Consider the following 15,954-nt stretch of genomic DNA (forward strand, 5'->3'; position numbering starts at 1 on the left):
AACATATCTACCATGTAGAAGCCACTGGACTTGTAAGGACTGTACTGTGGGAGATTGCTTGGCTCAAGGAAGGCAATCCATATATTGACTACCCATCTGTGAAGTAGACAGGTCTGTCTTTTGGAACACAGAGTGAAGGAAGAATTAGGAGACATGGCTGTGGAAAGACTGGAGGAGCACGGACCAGGCTGGATGCTGGGCTCTGGGGCCTGTCAGTGACAAGTATCAGAGTTAAAATCACAACCCTTGCCAGGTGCTGGTGCCTCACATGTGTAATCCTAGCAACTCAGGAGGTTGAGATCTGAGGATTGCAGTTTAAAGCCAGCCCCCAAAGGAAAGTCCAATAGATTTTTTTTTTTTGGGGGGGGTCCAGTCGTGGGCCTGAACTCTGGGCCTGGGTGCTGTTCTACCACTTGAGCCACAACGCCACTTCTTGCTTTTTTTTTTCTGCTTATGTGGTGCTAAGGAATTGAACCCAGGGCCTCATGCATGCAAGGCAAGCGCTCTACCACTGAGCCACCTTTCCAGCCCCTCCAAGAGATTCTTATCTCCAATTAACCACCAGGAAACCCGAAGTAGAGCTGTGGCTCAAAGTGGTAGAGCACTAGCATTCAGCGAGTTCAGGGACAATGCCAGGCCGAGTTCAAGCGCTATGACTAACAACAACAACAAAAACCACAACTCTGCTATTGAAGGTAATGAGATACTCAAAAAGCTGCTTTAGATTCAGAATGTTCTCCCAGTATCTCTGGCAACCAGCCACCTATGAGGCCTTGGAGTTAGGCTTCTCTTCAGTCTCCATGAAACCTGTTCTAGAACTGGAAATCTTTTCTTGTCTTTTGATACCTTGGAGGTTTCTACAGCCAAGGGAGCTCCCCTCTCCTTCCAGGCCTCATGCTTTAATGTCCAGGGGCTTCTTCTGCATTCTTAATAGCTGGTGTAAGAGTTTACTTGTCACCAATCACAGCATACAGGGTCTGAACTGAGAAGTAGAGGACCTCTTGGGCCATAGGTTTAATCTAAGCTGTGTTCTCCAATGTAGCTTTACTTAAAATTGAAGGCCCTCAGCTTTGGGGGATTACTGATTTGTTAGCAGAACTAGTATTTTACTGATCTTGTCTCTCTTTTGGTTTCTTTACCATCTAGATGTTGAAGGGGATCTAACTGCTAGTGCTAGTCCTTCAGTTTCTTCTGTCTCCCAACCTTAATCCCAAAGAAATGAAATGTGAGTAAACAAGATTCCTGAAGATGTAGAGATGGAAAAGGTTTGATGAGAAGAAGTGAGAGGAAGTGAGAATTGATGGCAAGGAGGGTTTTCAAACATAGTGGAAGAGGTAAAGAGTTGATGTCTGAAAGATAGAGTGTAACATTAGTAGATCAATTTCTCTGCAATAGCCCAGTTCTAAGGACTCAGTTATGAATGAGAAATTGGAAGCTGTTGAGACAGTGGACTTGTTTCAAGAACTTTCTCCTTGGAGAAACTTTATTAAATTGAAGTTGAATTAATTAATTCTAAATATATTCTACAGAGCCTTTACTAACTCAAGAGACTGAAAAGATTAGGTATGGTCCCTGAAACCAAAGTATATGAATTATCAGAAGTATCATAGAGAGAAAAAACATGGTATTACAAACTTCTAGAGTTGCTGCAGGGATTCTGATGCAAAGGAGGAGCATCTGATGGGAGACATGGGAAAACATGGATGATGGAGTATGTGACAGGCTGCACTGGTAGAGTGAGGGCAGCTAAGCAAGGGCCCTGAAGCATGGGAAGTGAAGGGTGTGTGGTTTCAGGAAGTAAGATCATACCTAATTAATATATTTAGGGCTTCTTTCAGAAAGTAAAAGTGCATGTGACTGAAAGAGAACCAGTCAATACAATGACTAGACTTTCAACAGTTTTGACACATCAAGACTATTTTTAAAAAGTGAGTCATGATGAAATTAAGGGAAAAAACTGCTATGTCATACCAGAAGACAAAAAGTACCTGGCTTAGGATCAGGACAGGACACTCACCCTGGGGCATCAGCATCCACAGGGATACCAGGAAGTCTGGGAGCTGATGGCACTCTACTAACTGCTGCACATCAAGGGTGGGGAGTGGTACTGTGCACACATCCTGTATGTGCAATAGAAGCAGGCACATGCTAAAACAAAGCAAAATGCTAGAAACAAGGTGTGGAGCTTCAGGGGCATGGGAAAGTTCTGTACAGAAGAGGAAAGAAGCTGATAAAAAAAAAAAGCCAACGTTTTTTATTTGGGCCCAGCAAAGATAGAAAGCCAGTGTCAGTGTCGTTGTAGTGAGTTGCAAATGAAGGAGAACCCAGGCTGATCTGAGAGGCAGATGGACAAAGTTCAGGGCAGGGATTAGAGGATCTTTACACAGCACAAAAGATTAAAGAACTAATGTTGCTGTTAAAAAGACAAAGTCGGGGTACACTGGGAGGGCAGGAGTCAGTAAAGGCCATTGAAGGAGCAGAAAGAGCAAAAGTCCAGCAACCCTGAAAAGGTCAAAGGCAAGGACCTGGCTCATGGCATGATACAGCAGGCCACCACAGTACTAAATTAGGCTCTGCCACTCTTTTCTACTGTATGACTTTGGGTCTTACTTCCTTAAATATTAAAAAGGGTAGTGTAAGTCCAAAATCTTTTCTTTAAACCCTGAAACTTTAAAAAAAAAAAGTCGAGATTTTAGAAAACCTTTATTGGCAGGTATGGTGGTGCATGCCTATAATTATTCTCAGTACTTGAGAGGCTGAGGCAGGGGGATCATGAGTTCAAAGCCAGCCTGGGCTATATAGTGAGATCCTACCAGAGAGAGAGGTGGGGGTGAGAAGCTATATACTGCACAAAGCATACATTGCGTCACACCCCACTCCCATGTGGCATAAGATAGCATCCCAGTTAAATATCAACATTTATGCCACAAGATGAATTTTTACACTGTGACTACAGCAGAACCCTGGTACCCATGGGCATATGGTTTCAATGAGACTGCCACTGAGGAAAACCTGTGAATGCTCAGGATGCAGAGCTTAGTACTATAAAATGACTCAAAGTTACCTATATCTTTCACTCAGTAGGTCTGAGCATCCATAATTTGAAGAGGAAAGTGAATGACTACCAATTATGTTTGAACATATGAAGGGGAGAGGTATACACCTGGGGAGAGGTTAGCATTGAATTAGTGATAAACACATTAAAAAATTAACCTCTCTATGTCACCTTTATAATAACAGTAAAAATTAAGGAAAAAAAAAACTATGCAAAGCAAGCTTGGTGCTGGTGGCTCACACCTGTAATCCTAGCTACTCAGTAGGCTGAGTGAGATCTGAGGATCAAGGTGCAAAGCCTGGGCAGAAAAGTTCATGAGACTCTTATCTCCAATTAACCCCCAGAAGTGGCACTGGCTCAAAGTGGTAGAGTGCTGGCCTTGAGCAAAAGAGCTCAGAGACAGCACCTAGCTCTGAGTTCAAGCCCCACAACCAACCAAGAACAAACAAACTTAAAAAAAAAACTATGCAAAGCAAAAATGCAAGACTTCTAGTTTGGAGATGTAGATACAGTGCTTATACACATGAAAAAAAAAGAAAGCAAGAAGCTAGACTTTTATTGATTTTGGGGGAAAAATACAGTGAAAACCAGTAACTATGTTGTCTATGAGCAGCATATTCATAATCATGATAGACAGATTGCATATACTGCTCCAACAATGCTAAGAGACTAGGAGATGGAATGCTTGTTTGTGGTGGAGGGGTGGTAAGTATGAGGGAGTCCCCAATTGTAAAACTCAATACATTAAACTCAAAATAGAAAAAGCACAAACTACAATATAAACTTGTTATTTAGAGTTGGGTTTTTCTGTTTTGTGCTGTTCCTGGAGCTTGAACTCAGAGATGGAGGGCTATCCTTGAGCTTTTCCTCAAGTATAGTGTTCTACCACTTGAATCACAGCTCCATTTCTAGCTTTTTGGTAATTAATTGGAGATACAGTCTCATGGACTTTCCTGTCCAGGTTGGCTTCGAATCATGATCCTCAGATCTCAGCCTCCTGAGTAGCTAGAATTACAGGTGTGAGCCAACAGTGCTCAGCCCAATCTAATTTTTAGATCCTAAGTCAAATGTGGTTTCCAAAAAGATGCTATGCAAAGTCTCAGTTATTTAAATGTAATTTTTTTTTTTTGCCAGTCCTAGGGCTTGAACTCAGGGCCTGGGCACTGTCCCAGAGCTTCTTTAGCTCAAGGCTAGCACTCTACCACTGAAGTCACAGCACCATTTCTGGATTTTTCTGTTTTTGTGGTACTGAGGAATAGAACCCAGGGCTTCATGCATGCTAGGCAAGAATTCTACCACGAAGTCACATTCCCAGCCTCCTAAATGTAATGATTTCCATAACAATTTTATAACACATAGGAGAGGAAAAAGTCTAATTTATGTTTTCTGAAACAGCCAATCTTGGCAGTAGATATATTTCAGCATTCATTTGAAATATATTCATAGCTTTCATTCATATGTCAATAAAGGAACATGTTTACTGCCCAAAGAAGAAAAGAAGATGGACAAAATCAGAGAGAGAGAGAGAGAATATAAATTTGGCAAGTATAATTGGAGGAGTGAAAAGTCCATCAATTTAGGTAAGGAATGTAAAGATGGTAGGTTTTCTTATTTTGAAAAAATGCAGCTGCAAAAAAATAGCCAGAGACCAGATTATGAAAGGCTCTGTATGTCACAAGAGGAAGTTCTGGATTTTTCTTGCTACAGATCACCTCAGGGCTTTTCTTCCAGCTCAAGGACTGACCCTTGTTGGATTAATAATCCATGCACTTGACAAATGTCTGGTAAGCAGAAGGAATTCAGGAACTGCTTGCTAAACTGAATAATCTTCTCTCCCTTAAAAGCAATGCAAAGCAAGGCAAGATTATGTCAGATGCTTTGTTTCTAATATTGACAATCAACAACTGTTCAAGTAATTTTCATCCCTATTCTCATTCCAAAGTAGCTGAGTTTCTCCCTCCCCTTCATTAAATGAACAGAATATACTCTTATATCATCACCTTCGTCACCAATCCCACCTCAACAAGCCATAATAAGGTTGCACCTCACTTCTGTACCAAAATTTTCTGAATCAGTTCTGTTTTAGTTATTACAAGCAGAAGCTAAGAATCTGAGCTGTTCACTGCTCACTGTAACAGGTCTCTCTTCTCTTTCATTCTGTCTCTATCTTGCTAAACTCTATAATAGAGGGTATCCTGCCTGCATGATTCCTCAAAATATGCTTCTCAGACCTCAACATATTTCCACTTTAAAAACTTTTCACGATATGCTTTCATGGTAATAGTTTAAATTATTATTTTTTGTGCTAATACTGTGGCTTGAACTCAGAGTCTGGGCGCTGTCCCTGAGCTTTTTTTGCTCAAGGCTGTCATTCTACCATTTGAGCCACAGCTCCACTTTTGGCTTTTTAGTGGCTAACATAAGAGTCTCACAAACTTTCTGTCTGGGCTGGCTTCAAATTGTGATCCTCAGAGCTCAGCCTCCTAAGTAACTAGGATTATAGGCATGAGCCACCAGAACCTAGCTATTTTAAATTATTTATTTTCTGTGATGAAAAGTTAAAAGTTTCAGTCCCAGGGCTGGGAATGTGGCTTAGTGGTAGAGTGCTTGCCGAGCATGCATGAAGCCCTAGGTTCCATTCCTCAGTACCACATAAACAGAAAAAGCTGAAAGTGATGCTATGGCTCAAGTGGTAGAGTGCTAGCCTTGAGCAAAAGAAAATCAGGGATAGTGCCCAGGGCCTGAGTTCAAGCCCCAGGACTGGCAAAAATTTTAAAAACAAAAAAGTTTCAGTCCCAAATTGACATGGAGCTTAATCAGTATAATTGTGTTTTTATTTCTTTATCTATAAAATTAGGGAAAAAACACGTCCAATTTTATTCACTTCAAAGACTTGCTGTATGGATACAATTGAGAGAAAACTTAAAAAGAGAACTACTATATGAAATACAATAACCTTCTAACATCTCAAAACAAGCTTGAACTAGTATTTAACAATGAGAATGAAATTATGCAAATATAGTTTATTCCTTTCTTCTCATGCAGTTTCCCTAATGACTAATTAGATGAGTTTGCAAGACAGCAAGGGAAATAGAGGGAAGTATGTGTAAGCCTCATTCAAGAGCCTTCAGGATAGGAACTAAATAAATGTTAGGATTCTGCTTCCCCTTTCCATTTCACTCATTACCAGACAATATATTTAATAAATGTTTGTTGACCAAAAGAAATAAACACACAATCCCAAGGCATAACTTCTCCCTAAAACTCATGACCTCCCTCCACTCTATTACTTTCTTGGTTGGATTCTGATCTTGCTGCCTTGTCTCAGTGTACCTGGCAGAGTACCTAGCTCAATGCTGGAAGATTTGTTATTGAAGCCATCTCCAGTGTTACCATCTGAGCCTAGAGGGTTAACTTACTTTTTTGTACTAAAAGAGTAGTGTCTGGCAACATCCTTGTTTTGCTTCTGATCATGAAGGGAAAACCTTCAGAATTTCATCCATAGGTGGTTGACTTGAATTAACCAGCTTTGGCTGGTTATTTTAGAGATGGAGTCTTACAGACTTTTTTTGCCTGGGCTGGCTTTGAACTTTAATCTTCCAGATCTTTTTTTTTTTTTTTTTTTGGGTCCAGTTGTGGGGCCTGAACTCTGGGCCTGGGCGCTGTCCCTCAGTTCTTCAGCTCAAGGCTAGAGCTCTATCACTTGAGCCACAGCACCACTTCCGGCTTTTTTCTTTTTGCTTATGTGGTGCTGAGGAATCGAACCCAGGGCCTCATGCATGCAAGGCAAGCGCTCTACCACTGAGCCACCTTCCCAGCCCAATCTTCTAGATCTTAACCTGTGAGCTCCTGCTTGCTTAAATTTTATAGACAGATTTCCTTTTTCATATTAGAGCTCTCCTCTAGTACTAGTTGGCAATGCAGTTCCAACATAAGTGAATGCTGAATTTTATTACTTTTTCCTGTATCTACTGAAACAATGTTTTTCTTTCAGGTTGCTAAAATTGATTTAGCCTATTAATGTGACTAATGACAATGATAGATTTCTTTCATGAATTAACTATGTAAATTCTTAGTATAAAAATTATATTATCAAGCCAGGCTCTGGTGGCTCACACCCATAATCCCAGCTACTCAGGAGGCTGAGATCTATCTAAGGATTGTGGTTTGAAACCACCCTGGGCAGGAAAATCTGTGAGACTCTTATTCCCAACAAACCACTCAGAAAAAAACTAGAAGGTACACTGTGGCTCAAGTGGTAAAGTGTTAGCCTTGAGTACAAAGAGGTGCAGGGACAGTGCCTAGGCCCAGAGCTCAAGACACAGGACCTGGGGAGGGGGAGAATTATATTGCAGTACCTTTTGTATAAGTTATAGAATTTTCTAAAACTGTGTTCAAGACTTTTTTCCCTTTCTTCTTCCCTCCATTCCTTCCTTTTCTTTCTTTCATTTTTTTTTTTTTTTTTTTTTTTTTTTTGCCAGTCCTGGGGCTTGAACTCAGGGCCTGGGCACTGTCCCTGAGCTTCTTTTGCTCAAGGCTAGTGCTCTATCACTTGAGCCACAGCACCATTTCTGGCTTTTTCTGTTTATGTGGTACTGAGGAATTGAACCCAGGGCTTCATGCATGCAGGTCTACCATTAAGCCACGTTCCCAGCCCCCTATCCTCTTTATCTTTCAAAAGTATGCAGTTTCTATGGAGTTCCTTTGCTCATTCCTGACCCAACTGCTCTTTCTCTCCTCATCTCCTCTGGCATTCATCCTGCCAGAGAGTTCTCAGTTTTATTAATCTTTTTTTTTCCTTTGGTCGTGGGGCCTAAACTCTGGGCCTGGGCGCTGTCCCTCAGCTCTTCAGCTCAACGCTAGCACACTACCACTTGAGCCACAGCACCACTTCCAGCTTTTTTCTTTTTGCTTATGTGGTGCTGAGGAATCGAACTCAGGGCCTCATGCATGCAAGGCAAGCATTCTACCACTGAGCCACCTTCCTAGCCCCTTTTGTTAATCTTTTGAAAGAAACATTCTTTAAAATTTATTGATCCTTTATATAGTTTGTTTGCTTTCACCAAATTGTTATCTTTTTCTATTTTCCTTCTTTGGAACTAATGTGCGATATATTCATTTCCTAACTTCTCGAAAATATTTAAATGGCTGATTTTGAGCCCTTTTTTTTTTTTTTTTTACAATATATGCACTTATCTATAAAATTTTCTTTAATCTTAGTATAAGCTTTACATAAATTTTGACAGTATCTTCAATATCATTCAGTTCAAAATATTTTCTGATTTACATGATTTTTTTCCTTTGGCCCAAGGATTATGTATAAATTTATTTACTAATTACTAAACACACAGGGAAAGTTTATATATCTTTCTGCTATTGGTTGTGTGCTTAATTCCATTTGTGGTCAGAAAACTTAAGGGCTATCAATTCTGTAGAACATGTTGAGTCATTGTACATTCTGTGACTTCCTCTGAACTTACCAGATAAACTTTTTGTGACATGTATAGACCTTTGTGACCAGTCACTACTCACTCACCAGTAAGTATACTATACTCTTGCCAGACACACCAGTCTTCTCTGAGGTTTCATATGCTATACTCTTTTGTTCAACCCTTATCTACCCTCTGTCAGAAATACCTGCCTGCTGAATTCTGCTCTTCCTGTCCTTTTCTCCTCAGGGTGGATATCACTGTTACCAGCAAGTCTTTCAGGCTTTCTCTTCATACCTTTACCTTCTCAGTTGGTAAAGTGCTGGCCAGTTGGTATCCCTAAACATGTGACTCACATTCACAATTTATCTTATACAATGTTCCAGAAGTTATCTCTGAAAGTGCAAAGCTGATCATATTTTTGGGGGGGGAGGGGTGGGGGGTCCGGTCATGGGGCCTGGGCGCTGTCCCTCAGCTCTCTCAAGGGGTACAGCTAGCACTCTACCCCTTGAGCCACAGCGCCACTTCTGGCTTTTTTCTTTTTGCTTATGTGGTGCTGAGGAATCGAACCCAGGGCCTCTTGCATGCAAGGCAAGCGCTCTACCACTGAGCCACCTTCCCAGCCCTGATCATATTTCTCTAGTGCTTAAAAACCTTTCATCAAGCTTGCACCAATGCTTCCTGCCTGTAATCCTAGCCACTCAAGAGGCTGAGATCCAAGGGATAGAGCCAGCTGAGCAGAATCCAGAGATCCCATATATAATTTACCAGCAAAATGATGAACTAAAGTGGTGGCTCAAGTGGTAGAGCACTAGATAAACAAACAAGCTAAATGAGTGTGAGGTCCTGAGTTCAAACTCTGGTTCTAGGGGGGAAAAATCCTTTCAGCAGCCTCTCCCCACTCAGAATCAAACTCAGCATTCCACACAATAATGGCCTTTTCCAAGTCCGTATTTCTCACCGTCTCACTTTGCAACTCAAGTCCAGGCTTGCTTCATCTCTTCCATGAGGTCTTTCCTATTCCTCTCCTGCAACTCAGTGTCTCCATGCAGGAGAATTTCCTTCATCTTTTTTTTTTTTTTTGGTGGGGGGGGAGGATGGGCAGAACTTGAGTATTGAACCCATGGCCTCTTGTCAAACAAGTGCTCTATAACTTGGGTCTCACACACTCTGTGTGTGTGTGTGTGTGTGTGTGTGTGTGTGTGTGTGTGTGTGTGTGTGTGTGTGTGTGTGTGTGTGTGTGTGTGTGTGTGTGTGTGTGTGTGTGTGTGTGTGTGTGTGTGTGTGTGTGTGTGTGTGTGTTGCTCTATAACTTGGGTCTCACACACTCTCAGTGTGTGTGTGTGTGTGTGTGTGTTGTTTTTGGGATAGGGTCTATAACTTTGTCTGGGCTTGTCTCTAACTCAAGACCCTAATTCCTCCATCTGGCAAGTAGCTGGGATTACAGATAGACATGTACCATTATATCTGGCTCCTCCATCAGTTTTAATTGTTATTTTCTATTTAAATTACATATAAGGACGACTGTTGGCCTATTCAAAGATTGGTTAGCACCTAAGTACTGTGTAACCCCTTATTTTAGCGTATCTTACACCTGTTGTACTTAATTTTTAAAAACTGTATCTTACCTAATCAGACAATAATTCCCTAAAAAGTAGGGGCCATCTCTAATATAATTTTGATTTAAAAATTGAAACAAATTAGTCTTGCTGGGCGCCGGTGTCTCACGCTAGCTACTCAGGAGGCTGAGATCTGAGGATTGTGGTTCAAAGCCAGCCAGGGCAGGAAAGTCCCTGAGACTCTTATCTCCAATAAACCACTAGAAAACCAGAAGTGGCTCTGTGGCTCAAGCAGTAGAGCGCTCGCCTTGAGCTGAAGAGCGCAGGGACAGCGCCCCAAACCCAGAGTTCAAGCCCCACGACTGTCAAAAAAAAATAATAATCTTGATATTAAATATTACTATCCAAGTCACAGGGACTTTTAAAAATTATATCAGTAGGTAGATACAGCATAAACCTGCTGAGGGAATGAAGGTGCACAATCCGTAATTTTAAATTCTAGGCATGCAAGCAGAAATTCCAAAATTCTAAAAGATGCCTCTGTGTTCTGTTAATTCTTCTCCTTTACACAAAAGTGCAGAATACCACATTTCCATCGTCTTCCCATTATGGGTAAGAAATTTCCATGGCCTATCCACATTAGACCTAAACTCCATATCCAACATTAGGGTCTCTATAACTTGACTCTATCTACAATTTCACTTCTCTCTGCCTCCTATATTCCTTCATATTCCACCGAAGTTTCCAAAATACTTGCATCCTTCTACCTGAAGCTCTTCTCTGAGGTCCCAAATGTCCCACCCCTTGCTGAGAGCACACCTCTTTCTCAAAGCCTTCATGGTGCTTACAAAATTGTTTCTGAAACACTTCAGGAGTTCACCCTGTCTTACTTTCTATGAATCTCAGCTTTGGGTCTGCAAACTTGTCAGGCTCAGATACTTCTTTCCCTGTGTGTCCCACAATACACAGAAGGACCTAAGCAAGAAGCTGCCTTTGGCAGTAATCCTCCTTGAGTGACAGAAAAAGTAACTGATATGTCTTTTTGGCCTCTCTTCCTCCAACCCAGCTACTTGGGTGGTATTTAGATAAATCCAGCAAGGAGCTGTCAGCACTACTTGTATGAATAGCTCCTTGTAATCTAAGACCCAACTATTTCTATGTCACTATGCTAAAGACATTCCTACTGTGGCTCAGAGAAAGAGAAGAGCTAGTTTCCATAGCTTCATTACAGTATTGGAGTGTCTCAATTTAAACACACTCAGAGTGCTAAGAATGTGGCTTAGTGGCAGAGTACTCGCCTAGCATGCATAAAGCCCTGGGTTCGACTCTTCAGTACCACATAAATAGAAAAAGACAGAAGTGGCGCTGTGGTTTAAGTGCTAACCTTGAGCACAGAGAGGCTCAGGGACAGTGGTCAGGCCCTGAATTTAAGTCCCAGGACCAGCAAACAAACACACACACACACTTCAAATCATTTTGTGTCTTTTTACTTTTCCAAAGCAAAGATTCTAAGTAATATATTCTTTCTTTCTATCCTTTTGCTCTGGTAAGATTTAACTTTCCTCTGTTTAAAAAATATCTCTAGGTAAACTGGGCGGTGGTGATTCATGTCTATAATCCTAGCTACTCTGAGGCTGAGATCTAAGGATCACAGTTCAAAGACATCTCAGACAGGAAAGTCCATGAAGACACATCTCTAATAAACTACTCAGAAAAAGCCTGAAGTGCTGCTGTGGCTCAAGTGGTAGAGCCTTAGCTTTGAGCTTTGAGAAGCTCAAGGATAGTGCCCAGGCCCATAGTTCAAGCTCCAGGATCAGCCAAAATAAAACAAATAAAAAATCTCCAGGTAAATAAAACTATGCTATTAAGATGATGACAGTGTAAGTTTTATTAATTCTGGGGAATCTAAAATATTGTTTTTCAGGTTCTCTGGTTTATCAGAGTTATGATGAAATTGAGTTGCACCAGAACTATGAATGATGCAATATGTAAGCAGTCAGGCCACATGTCCTTCCGGGGCAGTAGGACTGAATTCTGACTGGTAGAAGGTAGACTACATGAAGCACATAATTCTATGTGTCTACCCAGATCTCCCACAAAATTCACTGTCTTCCCACTGCTTCTCCTCTAAGAAAGCTCAATCAGAAGACTCAGTGGAGGACTCTAGGCCCTAGGGACAGCAGGGTCATTAGATGGAAGGAATCTGTGGCCTCAAATTAATTAGGGAGAACAAAACCTTCACTAATTTCACAGATCTGTACCTGATTAGGATAGGAGAGAAACAAACTTCTGTGTTAAACTACTGAAATTTGGGGGTTGTTATTGTGAGACCATCCAGACTAAAATGATAATATGCTGAATTCTTAATTGTTCCTAAGTCTTACTTTTAGGGAATTCTATCTAAAGCCATGCCCTGTAGTTTGGTTATGGTTTGTCCCTCACTGGTTCATGTGCTGAAAGACTGATTTCCAACATAATGGAATTGAAAGGTAAGGTGGTAAGAGCTTTAGAGATAGGCCTTAGTGAAAAGTAGCTAGATGAAGAGGGCACCAAGGGATTGGATTTGTTAATACGACAGCAGCTGTTATAAAGCAAGTTTGGGTTCCTTAGCTCATTCTTGCTTCCTATCTCTCCATGTGATGCCATTCGCTATATTGTAACACAACCAGGGGGTTCTTGTCAGACACTAGCACCATGCTATTTGGACTACTGGCCACCAGAACCATGAGCTATATTTCTTTATGTAGAATCTAGCATTAGGTGTTTTCTCATAGCAACACAAAGGAACTAAGTTACTAAAACCTTACTATTTTTCCTTTAAGTGACTTGTCACTCAGAATCCCCCATCAAGAAATAAAGGGCTCATCACCTGTTGTACTTGATTTTGGTACCCTGAATCTTGTAAATACATATGTCTAATCTGGGGAGGGGAAGAGGAATAACAAAACGCTGAAACAAGGACATAAGATGACCCATTTCGGGGCTGGGAAGGTGGCTCAGTGGTAGAGCGCTTGCCTTGCATGCATGAGGCCCTGGGTTCAATTCCTCAGCACCACATAAGCAAAAAGAAAAAAGCCGGAAGTGGTGCTGTGGCTCAAGTGGTAGAGCACTAGCCTTGAGCTGAAGAGCTGAGGGACAGCGCCCAGGCCCAGAGTTCAGGCCCCACGACCGGACCCAAAAAAAAAAAAAAAAAGATGACCCATTTCAACAAGGGTACCCACAGGACAGTATACTGGAAATGAACTTTACAACTTTGGGGTGGGGTGGGGGGGAGAAGTGGGAGAGGTGGGGGAGGGAAGGGATAGTGGGGTAACAACAAGGAAGGGATGGGTAACAATGATCCACAAGGAAAGTACTCATTGCCTTATTCATGTAACTGTAACCCCTCGGTACAGCATCTTTACAATAAAATAAAATTTAAATAAAGAAATAAAGGTCTTACTCCCCAGCTTCTGGGATCATAGTGGACACAGCAAGCATGTCATTGTCAGCCCTCTTAGCTGAAGTGCACTGCCTGCCCCTTTCTGGGGCAGACCTCATTCAACAACAAGTGTTATCTAGTGACTTGTCAGAGGAACTATAAAGGCACAGCTCTGGTTTGGAAGGGCCATCCCTTCTCCATAGTCACCATAGGGTACACTATGGACTTTAATCAGACTGAATCACAAGTTGATTTCTTCCTCTGTAAAATCTGGTTTTCTCTTATTTTCCTTCCAGTATTGATCCAGTAAGTACTCCCTAGTAAGTGTTTCATATACTGTTCTGTCAGTTTTCTTCCTTTGGATCTCAGCCTGGCACTGTTCCTTAGTGCAATAGCATGATGCCCAACTCTAGCATGACACCATACTTCCCCATCAAAACGAAGTCACAATGGAATAGAAGCTTTAAAACTGAAAATTAAAGTTTTCAAAGTTGATTATACTATTAAAATACTATTTGCAAGAAGAAAACAAGGCCCTCTGAAAAAAGTACCTTGAAATTAATCTGAAGAAAATACTACCACCTTTCTTGTAATCAAGCGAAGCCATTATTAAATATAAGAGTTTTGTTTGGATTATCTCACTGAATAAAATTTAGGCTTAAACCGGATGCTCATGGCTCATGCTTGTAATCCTAGCTACTCCAGAGGCTGAGGATTGCAGTTCAAAGCGAGCCCGACATGAAAGTCTGTGAGACTCTTATCTCCAATTAACCACTAGAAAACCAGAAGTTGCACTGTGACTCAAAGTGGTAGAGTGCTAGCCTTGAATGAAAGAGCTCAGGGACAGTACACCACAACTGAGTTCAAGCTCCACAATCGACAAAACAAAAACCAAAAAACAAAGCAAGCAAACAAACAAAACCTTAGGCTTATAGAAAGTAAACAAACTACCCAGAGTTGCAGAAACAGTTCTCAATGTTGGGCATTGAAGACTCTAAAGCTTTGACTCTTATGTTCTATTATGCTACAGTGCTTCTAGTGTCTTGTATATATGTAAGCTCAGAGATAAATTACTAAAACTATTATACTAGGTAATCTTCAGGAGAAAAAAAGGAGGGCAAAAAAAGATTCTAAAACCTACATTCTTTCTTCTCACCCCTTTACTGCCTCCTCAGATGTCTTAGATAACTGTCTCTTCTTTCCAGGTGCATGAAGGACTGACTATCCTATGCAGAAATTGGCAAGAAGTAACATCCAGCACTAGCCTGTGCTGTGGCAACCTAAAGGCTCTTCTGCCCTCTTGTGGCTCAGAACAAATGCTACATATAAAAGCTCCACACAAAGCTGAAATACCATATAAAGGCACTTGGCCACCAAGCTCAAAACAGCAGGAGGAGGCAACTCATATATTGGCTCAAAGCAAAGCAGATTTAATAACCTGAAATTTATTTTGCCACTCTTCAATGCCAACTATTGCTCATAACAAGAAAGCTCATAATAATGTACTAGAACTCAGAAAAAAAGACCTGCATTTTGCATAACAAGAAATATAATAATCAGCTACATCCATTTAGAATAATGATAAAAGCATAAAACATTTTAGGACTCAAACAAAATTTCTTGTTTCTTATACCTAGTGAAACACTTTATAAATCTTTTCATATCAACATACATAGAGCTTCCTAATTCTTCAGTTACAGAGCTGTTACTGGATGGGGAAACTAATTCATTTAGTTTGTCCTTCACTAGTGAACACTAATTTCTTCCTAAGATTTGCTATTAAAAAAAAAATCCTAGCCAGGCACAGTGGCTCATGCCTGTTATTCCACCTACTCAGCCAGGGTAAGAAAGTCCAGGAGACTCTTATCTCCAATAAACTACCAAAAAGCCAGAAGTTGGGCTGCAGCTTAAGTGATAGAGCACTAATCTTAAGCAAAAAAGCTCAAGGACAGTGCCTAGGCCTTGACTTCAAGACTCAGGAACAGCACAAAACAAATAAACAAACCTAAAGCCTAGTCCTTGAGGTTCATACCCATAATCCTAACTACTTAGGAGGCTGAAAATGTCCAAAAAAAAAAAAAGTCGACATTTCTATATCTAATTAACCAATAAAAAGCAAAGCTGGAGATTTTTTTTTGGCTCTAGTGGCAGAACACCAGTAGTAAACAAGAAAGCCAAGGGAGAGCTTAAGGTCCTAAATTCAAACTTGTACCAGCACACACACAGAGAACAATAACAACAAAACCAACAATGCTGTAGAGATCCAGCACAGTGGCTCACATCCATAATCCTGGCTACTCATGAGTGAGAGACTGGGAGAATCATGGTTCAAAGCCAGCCAGTTAGCCTCTGTCTCAACCAACAAGCCCTGGTATCCCAGCTGTTTAGGAAGCCATAGGTAGACAACAGAAAAATAAATAAAGCAAAAAAGGACTGGACTAGGGACATGGCTGACATAGTAGGGTTCCTATCTAGCAAGCGTAAAGGCCC

General features: G+C 41.0%; 1 protein-coding gene and 1 long non-coding RNA gene across 7 annotated transcripts in view; one reads left to right on the forward strand and one right to left on the reverse strand.

Annotated features, from left to right (window-relative positions):
• The window catches only part of LOC138803431 (CMP-N-acetylneuraminate-beta-1,4-galactoside alpha-2,3-sialyltransferase), a 179,641-nt gene that overhangs the window by 125,090 nt on the left and 38,597 nt on the right, over nucleotides 1-15,954 (reverse strand). The window lies entirely within an intron of this gene.
• LOC138803433 (uncharacterized) lies at nucleotides 862-15,019 on the forward strand. Its single transcript, XR_011364945.1, has 4 exons — nucleotides 862-939; nucleotides 1,147-1,225; nucleotides 4,525-4,635; nucleotides 14,670-15,019. It is a non-coding gene; the product is annotated as an uncharacterized lncRNA (long non-coding RNA).

This window comes from Dipodomys merriami, unplaced genomic scaffold, assembly GCF_024711535.1.
Source record: "Dipodomys merriami isolate MVZ:Mamm:240054 unplaced genomic scaffold, mDipMer1.0.p SCAF_34, whole genome shotgun sequence".
Lineage (NCBI taxonomy): Eukaryota > Metazoa > Chordata > Mammalia > Rodentia > Heteromyidae > Dipodomys > Dipodomys merriami.